The sequence below is a fragment of the Heterodontus francisci genome, chromosome 24, assembly GCF_036365525.1.
Source record: "Heterodontus francisci isolate sHetFra1 chromosome 24, sHetFra1.hap1, whole genome shotgun sequence".
Lineage (NCBI taxonomy): Eukaryota > Metazoa > Chordata > Chondrichthyes > Heterodontiformes > Heterodontidae > Heterodontus > Heterodontus francisci.
In genome coordinates, this window is record NC_090394.1 from 23,786,536 (window position 1) to 23,797,602 (window position 11,067).

Here is an 11,067-nt window from a genome sequence, read left to right on the forward strand (position 1 = left end):
TCAAAGGAATGTATTTTTGTTGAACATTTTGAATTGTTTCTTTAAAGGTTCCCCACCATACCTTTTAGTCTATTTATTCAATTTCCCTTAGCCAGTTCTCTCCTCATGCCTATGTAATTGGCTTTGTTTAAGTTCAAGATTTTTGTTTGTGATTGGAGCATGTCACTTCCAAACTTAACATGGAATTCAATGGTATTATGATCACTGTTTCCCAATGGATCTTTTACTATGACATCATTGATCAACCCTGCTTCATTACCCAATACTAGAAGATAGCTTTATCCCTAGTTGGCTCCACAACGTATTGCTCCAAGAAACTGTCCCAAAATCATTCTACAAACTTATCTTCTAGACCACACCTGCCAATTTCACTGTCCCAGTCTACATGAAGATTGTCCCCCACAATTATTACATTGCCTTGGTGACAAGCTCCAGTAGCTTCTTGTTTAATGCTCTGTCCAACGGTAAGCTAATGTTAGGGGGCCTATAAACAGCTCCCACCAGTGTTTTCTGATTCTTGCCATTCCTTATTTCCACCTATGCTGATTCTACCTCATGATCTTCTGAGGCCAGATCCTTTCTCTCTAATGCCCTTATGTCAATTTTTACCATCAGTGCTACCCCCTCCTCCTTTGCTATTTTGTCTGTCTTTCCAAAATATTGTGTACCCAGGAATATTTATTTCCCAACCTTGATTACCATGTAACCATGTCTCCGTGATGGCGATTAGATCTAAATCATGTACCTCTATTTGTGCGACTAGTTCATCTATCTTTTTGCAGATGCTTTGCGCATTTAGAAAAAGAACCTTTAATTTCATTTTTTGCTTCTATTCTCTTCAATTACCTTATTTGCTTATGTACAATTTCTGTAAAACTCCCTGTCCCTTCCTGTCCCATTCTGCTTGTTTTTACCCACAACACTCTACTGTGCCAATATCTTGGCCTTTCTTTTTGGATTTCTAAATCTCACCTCTCCTGAACCGTCCCCCACTGTGAGTTCACAACCCCTAGTCTTATCTGCTGGCTCACTCTTGAGTTTGTATGCACTGTCCCTTCCTGTCACACCCTGATTATCATTATCCTTGCTGCTAACTTGCTTTCTTGCCTTCACCTCTCTATCACATCTTCCCTCACTTAATCTCTCGCCCACACTATTTACTTTAAAGCCCTCTCCACTGCCCCAGTTATACGTCTACCGCTATGCTACAGTTGCCCCACCCCGTATGAATCTATGACTTTATTTCATAGCTACTCGAGAAAATCCTTTTGCTCCAGACGGTTACGAATAACAGAGCTCAGCCAATCTCATGTCTGTGTCCAGGTGCTGACTAGCCAGTGCTCGTCAACATCCGGTGACGTCCCCCACAGGCGAGTCAAGCTGCCAGGTGTTCGACAAGAGAGGAAAGGAGCGGGATTCAGGTACAACGAGTCTTGTTCATGGCCAAGAGCAAGAATAAGACAATCTCCCAAATATTAATGTTAAGTGATAATAGGTGAACTTACTGCAATGATTTAATTATCCGCCCGTGATCCCAGATTAGCGAAGGGCCACAGAATGTCCTCTGGGGTGAGGAGCGGCAGAGCGCGCGCGGCTTCAAACCTAAACTGCCGCCGCGCGCCCTCAGGGTCAACGAGCTGCTTTACCTGGGCATCAATAGAGGGTCCACCCTCAACCGCCTCCCATCCCCATCCCTCCCCCCCCCCCCCTTACTCAACATCCCCTCCTCCCCCCCTCCACTCAACATCCCTCCTCCTCCCCCCACTCCCCATCCCTCTCCCCCCCCCACTCCCCATCCCTCTCCCCCCCCCCACTCAACATCCCTCCTCCCCCCCTCCACTCAACATCCCTCCTCCCCCCCTCCACTCAACATCCCTCCTCCTCCCCCCACTCCCCATCCCTCCTCCTCCCCCCCACTCCCCATCCCTCCTCCTCCCCCCCACTCCCCATCCCTCCTCCTCCCCCCCACTCCCCATCCCTCCTCCTCCCCCCCACTCCCCATCCCTCCTCCTCCCCCCCACTCCCCATCCCTCCCCCCCCTCCACTCAACATCCCCTCCTCCCCCCCCTCCACTCAACATCCCTCCTCCCCCCCTCCACTCAACATCCCTCCTCCCCCCCTCCACTCAACATCCCTCCTTCCCCCCTCCACTCAACATCCCTCCTCCTCCCCCCACTCAACATCCCTCCTCCCCCCCCCATTCCACATCTCCCCCCCCACTCCACTCCCCATCCCTCCACCCCCCCATCCACATTTCCCCCCCTACTCAACATCCCTCCTCTGCCCCCCCACTCAACATCCCTCCTCCTCCCTCCCCCCCCACTCAACATCCCTCCTCCCCCCCACTCAACAACCCTCCTCCCCCCATTCCACATCTCCCCCCCACTCCACTCCCCATCCCTCCACCCCCCCACCACATTTCCCCCCTTACTCAACATTCCTCCTCCGCCCCCCCCCACTCAAGTTGTCCTCCCCCCTACTCAACATCCCTCCTCTTCCCCCCCCCCATTCCACATCTCCCCCACTACTCCACATCTCCCCCCTCCCCCACTACTCCACATCTCCCCCCCCCCACTACTCCACATCTCCCCCCCCCACTACTCCACATCTCCCCCCCCCCCACTACTCCACATCTCCTCCCCCCCACTACTCCACATCTCCTCCCCCCCACTACTCCACATCTCCTCCCCACTACTCCACATCTACTCCCCCACCCCACTCCACATCTCCCCCACTCCACATCTCCCCCCCCCACAATCCACATCTTACCCCCCCCACTCCACATCTTATCCCCCCACTCCACATCTTACCCCCCCACTCCACATCTTACCCCCCCATTCCACTTCTTACCCCCCCATTCCACATCTTACCCCCCCATTCCACATCTTACCCCCCCACTCCACATCTTACCCCCCCACTCCACATCTTACCCCCCCACTCCACATCTTACCCCCCCACTCCACATCTTACCCCACCACTCCACATCTTACCCCCCCACTCCACATCTTACCCCCCCACGCCACATCTTACCCCCCCCACTCCACATCTTACCCCCCCACTCCACATCTTACCCCCCCACTCCACATCTTACCCCCCCACTCCACATCTCTCCCCCCCCACTCCACATCTCTCCCCCCCCCCACTCCACATCTCTCCCCCCCCCACTCCACATCTCTCCCCCCCCCACTCCACATCTCTCCCCCCCCACCACATCACTCCCCCCCCCCACTCCACATCTCCCCCCCCCCCACTCCACATCTCCCCCCCCACTCCACATCTCCCCCCCCACTCCACATCTCCCCCCCCCCACTCCACATCTCCCCCCCCCACTCCACATCTCCCCCCCCCACTTCACATCTCCCCCCCCACTCCACATCTCCCCCCCCCACTCCACATCTCCCCCCCTCCCACTCCACATCTCCCCCCCCCACTCCACATCTCCCCCCCACTCCACATCTCCCCCCCCACTCCACATCTCCCCCCCACTCCACATCTCCCCCCCACTCCACATCTCCCCCCCACTCCACATCGCCCCCCCCACTCCATATCCCCCCCCCACTCCATATCCCCCCCCCACTCCATATCCCCCCCACTCCATATCCCCCCCACTCCATATCCCCCCCCACTCCATCCCCCCCCACTCCATATCCCCCCCCACTCCATATCCCCCCCCCCCACTCCATATCCCCCCCCACTCCATATCCCCCCCCACTCCATATCCCCCCCCCACTCCATATCCCCCCCCCACTCCATATCCCCCCCCACTCCATATCCCCCCCCACTCCATATCCCCCCGCACTCCATATCCCCCCCCCCACTCCATATCCCCCCCACTCCATATCCCCCCCCACTCCATATCTCCCCCCCCATCCATATCTCCCCCCCCATCCATATCTCCCCCCCCATCCATATCTCCCCCCCATCCATATCTCCCCCCCCACTCTATGTCTCCCCCCCCACTCTATATCTCCCCCCCCACTCCATATCTCCCCCCCACCATATCTCCCCCCCACCATATCTCCCCCCCCACCATATCTCCCCCCCCACCATATCTCCCCCCCACCATATCTCCCCCCCCCACCATATCTCCCCCCCCCACCATATCTCCCCCCCACTCCATATCTCCCCCCCACTCCATATCTCCTCCCCCACCACTCCATATCTCCCCCCCCCACTCCATATCTCCCCCCCCCACTCCATATCTCCCCCCCACTCCATATCTCCCCCCCCCTCCATATCTCCCCCCCCTCCACATCTCCCCCCCCCTCCACATCTCCCCCCCCCCTCCACATCTCCCCCCCCAATCCACATCTCCCACCCCCCCAATCCACATCTCACCCCCCAATCCACATCTCTCCCCCCCCCCACCACATCTTCCCCCCCCACTCCACATCTCCCCCCCCCACTCCACATCTCCCCCACCCCACTCCACATCTCCCCCACTCCACATCTCCCCCCCCCGCAATCCACATCTTACCCCCCCACTCCACATCTCCCCCCCGCTCCACATCTCCCCCCCCCCCACTCCACATCTACCCCCCCCCACTTCCCCATCCCTCCACCCCCCCACCACATTTCCCCCCTTACTCAACATCCCTCCTCCGCCCCCCCCACTCAAGTTGTCCTCCCCCCTACTCAACATCCCTCCTCTTCCCCCCCCCCCATTCCACATCTCCCCCACTACTCCACATCTCCCCCCCCCCACTACTCCACATCTCCCCCCCCCACTACTCCACATCTCCCCCCCCACTACTCCACATCTCCCCCCCCCCACTACTCCACATCTCCCCCCCCCCACTACTCCACATCTCCCCCCCCCACTACTCCACATCTCCCCCCCCCACTACTCCACATCTCCCCCCCCCACTACTCCACATCTGCCCCCCCCCACTACTCCACATCTGCCCCCCCCACTACTCCACATCTCCCCCCCCACTACACATCTCCCCCCCCCCAACTACTCCACATCTCCCCCCCCCAACTACTCCACATCTCCTCCCCACTACTCCAACATCTACCCCCCGCCTCCCCCACCCCACTCCACATCTCCCCCACTCCACATCTCCCCCACTCCACATCTCCTCCCCCCCCCCGCAATCCACATCTTACCCCCCCACTCCACATCTCCCCCCCACTCCACATCTCCCCCCCCACTCCACATCTCCCCCCCCACTCCACATCTCCCCCCCACTCCACATCTCCCCCCCCACTCCACATCTCCCCCCCCACTCCACATCTCCCCCCCCCACTCCACATCACCCCCCCCACTCCACATCTCCCCCCCCCACTCCACATCTCCCCCCCCACTCCACATCTCCCCCCCCCCCACTCCACATCTCCCCCCCCCACTCCACATCTCCCCCCCCACTCCACATCTCCCCCCCCACTCCACATCTCCCCCCCCCACTCCACATCTCCCCCCCCCACTCCACATCTCCCCCCCCACTCCACATCTCCCCCCCCCCACTCCACATCTCTCCCCCCCCCACTCCACATCTCTCCCCCCCCCACTCCACATCTCTCCCCCCCCCACTCCACATCTCTCCCCCCCCCACTCCACATCTCTCCCCCCCCCACTCCACATCTCCCCCCCCACTCCACATCTCCCCCCCCACTCCACATCTCCCCCCCCACTCCACATCTCCCCCCCCACTCCACATCTCCCCCCCCCACTCCACATCTCCCCCCCCACTCCACATCTCCCCCCCCACTCCACATCTCCCCCCCCCCCACTCCACATCTCCCCCCCCACTCCACATCTCCCCCCCTCCCACTCCACATCTCCCCCCCTCCCACTCCACATCTCCCCCCTCCCACTCCACATCTCCCCCCCACTCCACATCTCCCCCCCACTCCACATCTCCCCCCCACTCCATATCTCCCCCCACTCCATATCTCCCCCCCATCCATATCTCCCCCCCCACTCCATATCTCCCCCCCCACTCCATATCTCCCCCCCACTCTATATCTCCCCCCCAACTCCATATCTCCCCCCCACTCTATATCTCCCCCCCCAACTCCATATCTCCCCCCCACTCCATATCTCCCCCCCACTCCATATCTCCCCCCCACTCCATATCTCCCCCCCACTCCATATCTCCCCCCCCCACTCCATATCTCCCCCCCACTCCATATCTCCCCCCACTCCATATCTCCCCCCACCATATCTCCCCCCCCACCATATCTCCCCCCCCACCATATCTCCCCCCCCACCATATCTCCCCCCCCACCATATCTCCCCCCCCCACCATATCTCCCCCCCCACCATATCTCCCCCCCACCATATCTACCCCCCCACCATATCTCCCCCCCACTCCATATCTCCCCCCCACTCCATATCTCCCCCCACTCCATATCTCCCCCCCACTCCATATCTCCCCCCCCACTCCATATCTCCCCCCCCCACTCCATATCTCCCCCCCCACTCCATATCCCCCCCCCACTCCATATCATCTCCCCCCCCACTCCATATCTCCCCCCCCCACTCCATATCTCCCCCCCCACTCCACATCTCCCCCCTCCACATCTCCCCCCCCCCACTCCACATCCCCCCCAATCCACATCTCACCCCCCAATCCACATCTCTCCCCCCCCACCACATCTCTCCCCCCCCACCACATCTCTCCCCCCCCCACCGCATCTTCCCCCCCCACTCCACATCTCCCCACCCCACTCCACATCTCCCCCACTCCACATCTCCCCCCCCCCCCCGCAATCCACATCTTACCCCCCACTCCACATCTCCCCCCCCACTCCACATCTCCCCCCCCACTCCACATCTCCCCCCCCACTCCACATCTCCCCCCCCCCACTCCCCATCCCTCCACCCCCCCACCACATTTCCCCCCTTACTCAACATCCTCCTCCGCCCCCCCACTCAAGTTGTCCTCCCCCCTACTCAACATCCCTCCTCTTCCCCCCCCCCATTCCACAACTCCCCCACTACTCCACATCTCCCCCCCCCACTACTCCACATCACCCCCCCACTACTCCACATCTCCCCACCCCCACTACTCCACATCTGCCCCCCCCACTACACATCTGCCCCCCCCCCACTACTCCACATCTCCCCCCCCCCCACTACTCCACATCTCCCCCCCCCCAACTACTCCACATCTCCCCCCCCCAACTACTCCACATCTCCTCCCCACTACTCCACATCTACCCCCCACCTCCCCCACCCCACTCCACATCTCCCCCACTCCACATCTCCCCCCCCCCCCGCAATCCACATCTTACCCCCCCCCGCAATCCACATCTTACCCCCCCACTCCACATCTCCCCCCCCACTCCACATCTCCCCCCCCCACTCCACATCTCCCCCCCCCACTCCACATCTCCCCCCCCCACTCCACATCTCCCCCCCCCACTCCACATCTCCCCCCCCCACTCCACATCTCCCCCCCCCACTCCACATCTCCCCCCCCCACTCCACATCTCCCCCCCCCACTCCACATCTCCCCCCCCCACTCCACATCTCCCCCACTCCACATCTCCCCCACTCCACATCTCCCCCACTCCACATCTCCCCCCACTCCACATCTCCCCCCCCCACTCCACATCTCCCCCCCCCCACTCCACATCTCCCCCCCCCACTCCACATCTCCCCCCCCACTCCACATCTCCCCGCCCCACTCCACATCTCCCCCCCCCACTCCACATCTCCCCCCCCCACTCCACATCTCCCCCCCCACTCCACATCTCCCCCCCCACTCCACATCTCCCCCCCCCCCACATCCACATCTCCCCCCCCCCACTCCACATCTCCCCCCCCCACTCCACATCTCCCCCCCCACTCACATCTCTCCCCCCCCACTCCACATCTCCCCCCCCACTCCACATCTCCCCCCCCCACTCCACATCTCCCCCCCCACTCCACATCCCCCCCCCACTCCACATCCCCCCCCACTCCACATCTCCCCCCCCCACTCCACATCTCCCCCCCACTCCACATCTCCCCCCCCCCACTCCACATCTCCCCCCCCACTCCACATTTCCCCCCCCCACTCCACATCTCCCCCCCCCCACTCCACATCTCCCCCCCTGCCCACTCCACATCTCCCCCCCCCACTCCACATCTCCCCCCCACTCCACATCTCCCCCCCACTCCACATCTCCCCCCCACTCCACATCTCCACCCCCCACTCCATATCTCCCCCCCCAACTCCATATCTCCCCCCCACTCCATATCTCCCCCCCCACCATATCTCCCCCCCCACTCCATATCTCCCCCCCCTCCATATCTCCCCCCCACTCCATATCTCCCCCCCATCCATATCTCCCCCACCATCCATATCTCCCCCCACCATCCATATCTCCCCCCACCATCCATATCTCCCCCCACCATCCATATCTCCCCCCACCATCCATATCTCCCCCCACCATCCATATCTCCCCCCACCATCCATATCTCCCCCACCATCCATATCTCCCCGCCCCATCCATATCTCCCCCCCCATCCATATCTCCCCCCCCATCCATATCTCCCCCCCATCCATATCTCCCCCCCCATCCATATCTCCCCCCCCATCCATATCTCCCCCCCCATCCATATCTCCCCCCCATCCATATCTCCCCCCCCATCCATATCTCCCCCCCATCCATATCTCCCCCCTCATCCATATCTCCCCCCCCATCCATATCTCCCCCCCCATCCATATCTCCCCCCCCCATCCATATCTCCCCCCATCCATATCTCCCCCCCCACTCCATATCTCCCCCCCCACTCCATATCTCCCCCCCCACTCCATATCTCCCCCCCCACTCCATATCTCCCCCCCACTCCATATCTCCCCCCGCACTTCCATATCTCCCCCCCCACTCCATATCTCCCCCCCCACTCCATATCTCCCCCCCCCACTCCATATCTCCCCCCCACCATATCTCCCCCCCCCACCATATCTCCCCCCCCCACCATATCTCCCCCCCCACCATATCTCCCCCCCACCATATCTCCCCCCCACCATATCTCCCCCCACCATATCTCCCCCCCACCATATCTCCCCCCCACTCCATATCTCCCCCCCACTCCATATCTCCCCCCACTCCATATCTCCCCCCCCACTCCATATCTCCCACCCCACCATATCTCCCCCCCCACTCCATATCTCCCCCCCCCACTCCACATCCCCCCCACTCCATATCTCCCCCCCCCACTCCATATCTCCCCCCCCACTCCATATCTCCCCCCCCACTCCACATCTCCCCCCCCACTCCACATCTCCCCCCCCACTCCACATCCCCCCAATCCACATCTCCCCAATCCACATCTCCCCCCCCATCCACATCTCACCCCCCAATCCACATCTCTCCCCCCCCCACCACATCTTCCCCCCCCACCACATCTTCCCCCCCCACCACATCTTCCCCCCCCACCACATCTTCCCCCCCCACTCCACATCTTCCCCCCCCACTCCACATCTCCCCCCCCCACTCCACATCTCCCCCCCTCACTCCACATCTCCCCCCCCACTCCACATCTCCCCCCCCACTCCACATCTCCCCCCCCCACTCCACATCTCCCCCCCCACTCCACATCTCCCCCCCCCACTCCACATCTCCCACCCCCACTCCACATCTCTCCCCCCCCACTCTATATCTCCCCCCCCCACTCCACATCTTCCCCCCCACTCCACATCTCCCCCCCCCCACTCCACATCTCCCCCCCCCCACTCCACATCTTCCCCCCCCACTCCACATCTTCCCCCCCCACTCCACATCTTCCCCCCCCCCCACTCCACATCTTCCCCCCCCACTCCACATCTTCCCCCCCCACTCCACATCTCCCCCCCCACTCCACATCTCTCCCCCCCCACTCCACATCTCCCCCCCCCAACTACTCCACATCTCCTCCCCACTACTCCACATCTAACCCCCACCTCCCCCACCCCACTCCACATCTCCCCCACTCCACATCTCCCCCACTTCACATCTCCCCCTCCCCCGCAATCCACATCTTACCCCCCCCGCAATCCACATCTTACCCCCCCACTCCACATCTCCCCCCCCACTCCACATCTCCCCCCCCCACTCCACATCTCCCCCCCCACTCCACATCTCCCCCCCCACTCCACATCTCCCCCCCCACTCCACATCTCCCCCCCCACTCCACATCTCTCCCCCCCCCACTCCACATCTCCCCCCCCACTCCACATCTCCCCCCCCCACTCCACATCTCCCCCCCCACTCCACATCTCCCCCCCCCCCACTCCACATCTCCCCCCCCCCACTCCACATCTCCCCCCCCCCACTCCACATCTCCCCCCCCCACTCCACATCTCCCCCCCCCACTCCACAACTCCCCCCCACTCCACATCTCCCCCCCCACTCCACATCTCCCCCCCCCACTCCACATCTCCCCCCCCCCACTCCACATCTCCCCCCCCCACTCCACATCTCCCCCCCCCACTCCACATCTCCCCCCCCACTCCACATCTCTCCCCCCCCACTCCACATCTCTCCCCCCCACTCCACATCTCCCCCCCCCCCACTCCACATCTCCCCCCCCCACTCCACATCTCCCCCCCCCACTCCACATCTCCCCCCCTGCCCACTCCACATCTCCCCCCCCACTCCACATCTCCCCCCCACTCCACATCTCCCCCCCACTCCACATCTCCCCCCCACTCCACATCTCCCCCCCACTCCACATCTCCCCCCCACTCCACATCTCCCCCCCACTCCACATCTCCCCCCCCACTCCACATCTCCCCCCCACTCCACATCTCCCCCCCACTCCACATCTCCCCCCCACTCCATATCTCCCCCCCATCCATATCTCCCCCACCATCCATATCTCCCCCACCATCCATATCTCCCCCACCATCCATATCTCCCCCCACCATCCATATCTCCCCCCCCCATCCATATCTCCCCCCCACTCCATATCTCCCCCCCACTCCATATCTCCCCCCCCACTCCATATCTCCCCCCCCACTCCATATCTCCCCCCCACTCCATAGCTCCCCCCACTCCATATCTCCCCCCAACTCCATATCTCCCCCCCCCACCATATCTCCCCCCCCCACCATATCTCCCCCCCACCATATCTCCCCCCCCCACCATATA

At 62.0% G+C, this 11,067-nt stretch overlaps 1 protein-coding gene across 1 annotated transcript in view; it reads left to right on the forward strand.

Annotated features, from left to right (window-relative positions):
• Positions 1-1,348: 1,348 nt before the first annotated feature.
• meiob (meiosis specific with OB-fold) overlaps positions 1,349-11,067 on the forward strand; it is a 92,847-nt gene continuing 83,128 nt past the window's right edge. The window contains exon 1 of the mRNA XM_068056754.1: positions 1,349-1,421. The gene's annotated coding sequence lies outside the window, so the exon portion shown is untranslated. The remainder of the gene's footprint in view (positions 1,422-11,067) is intronic.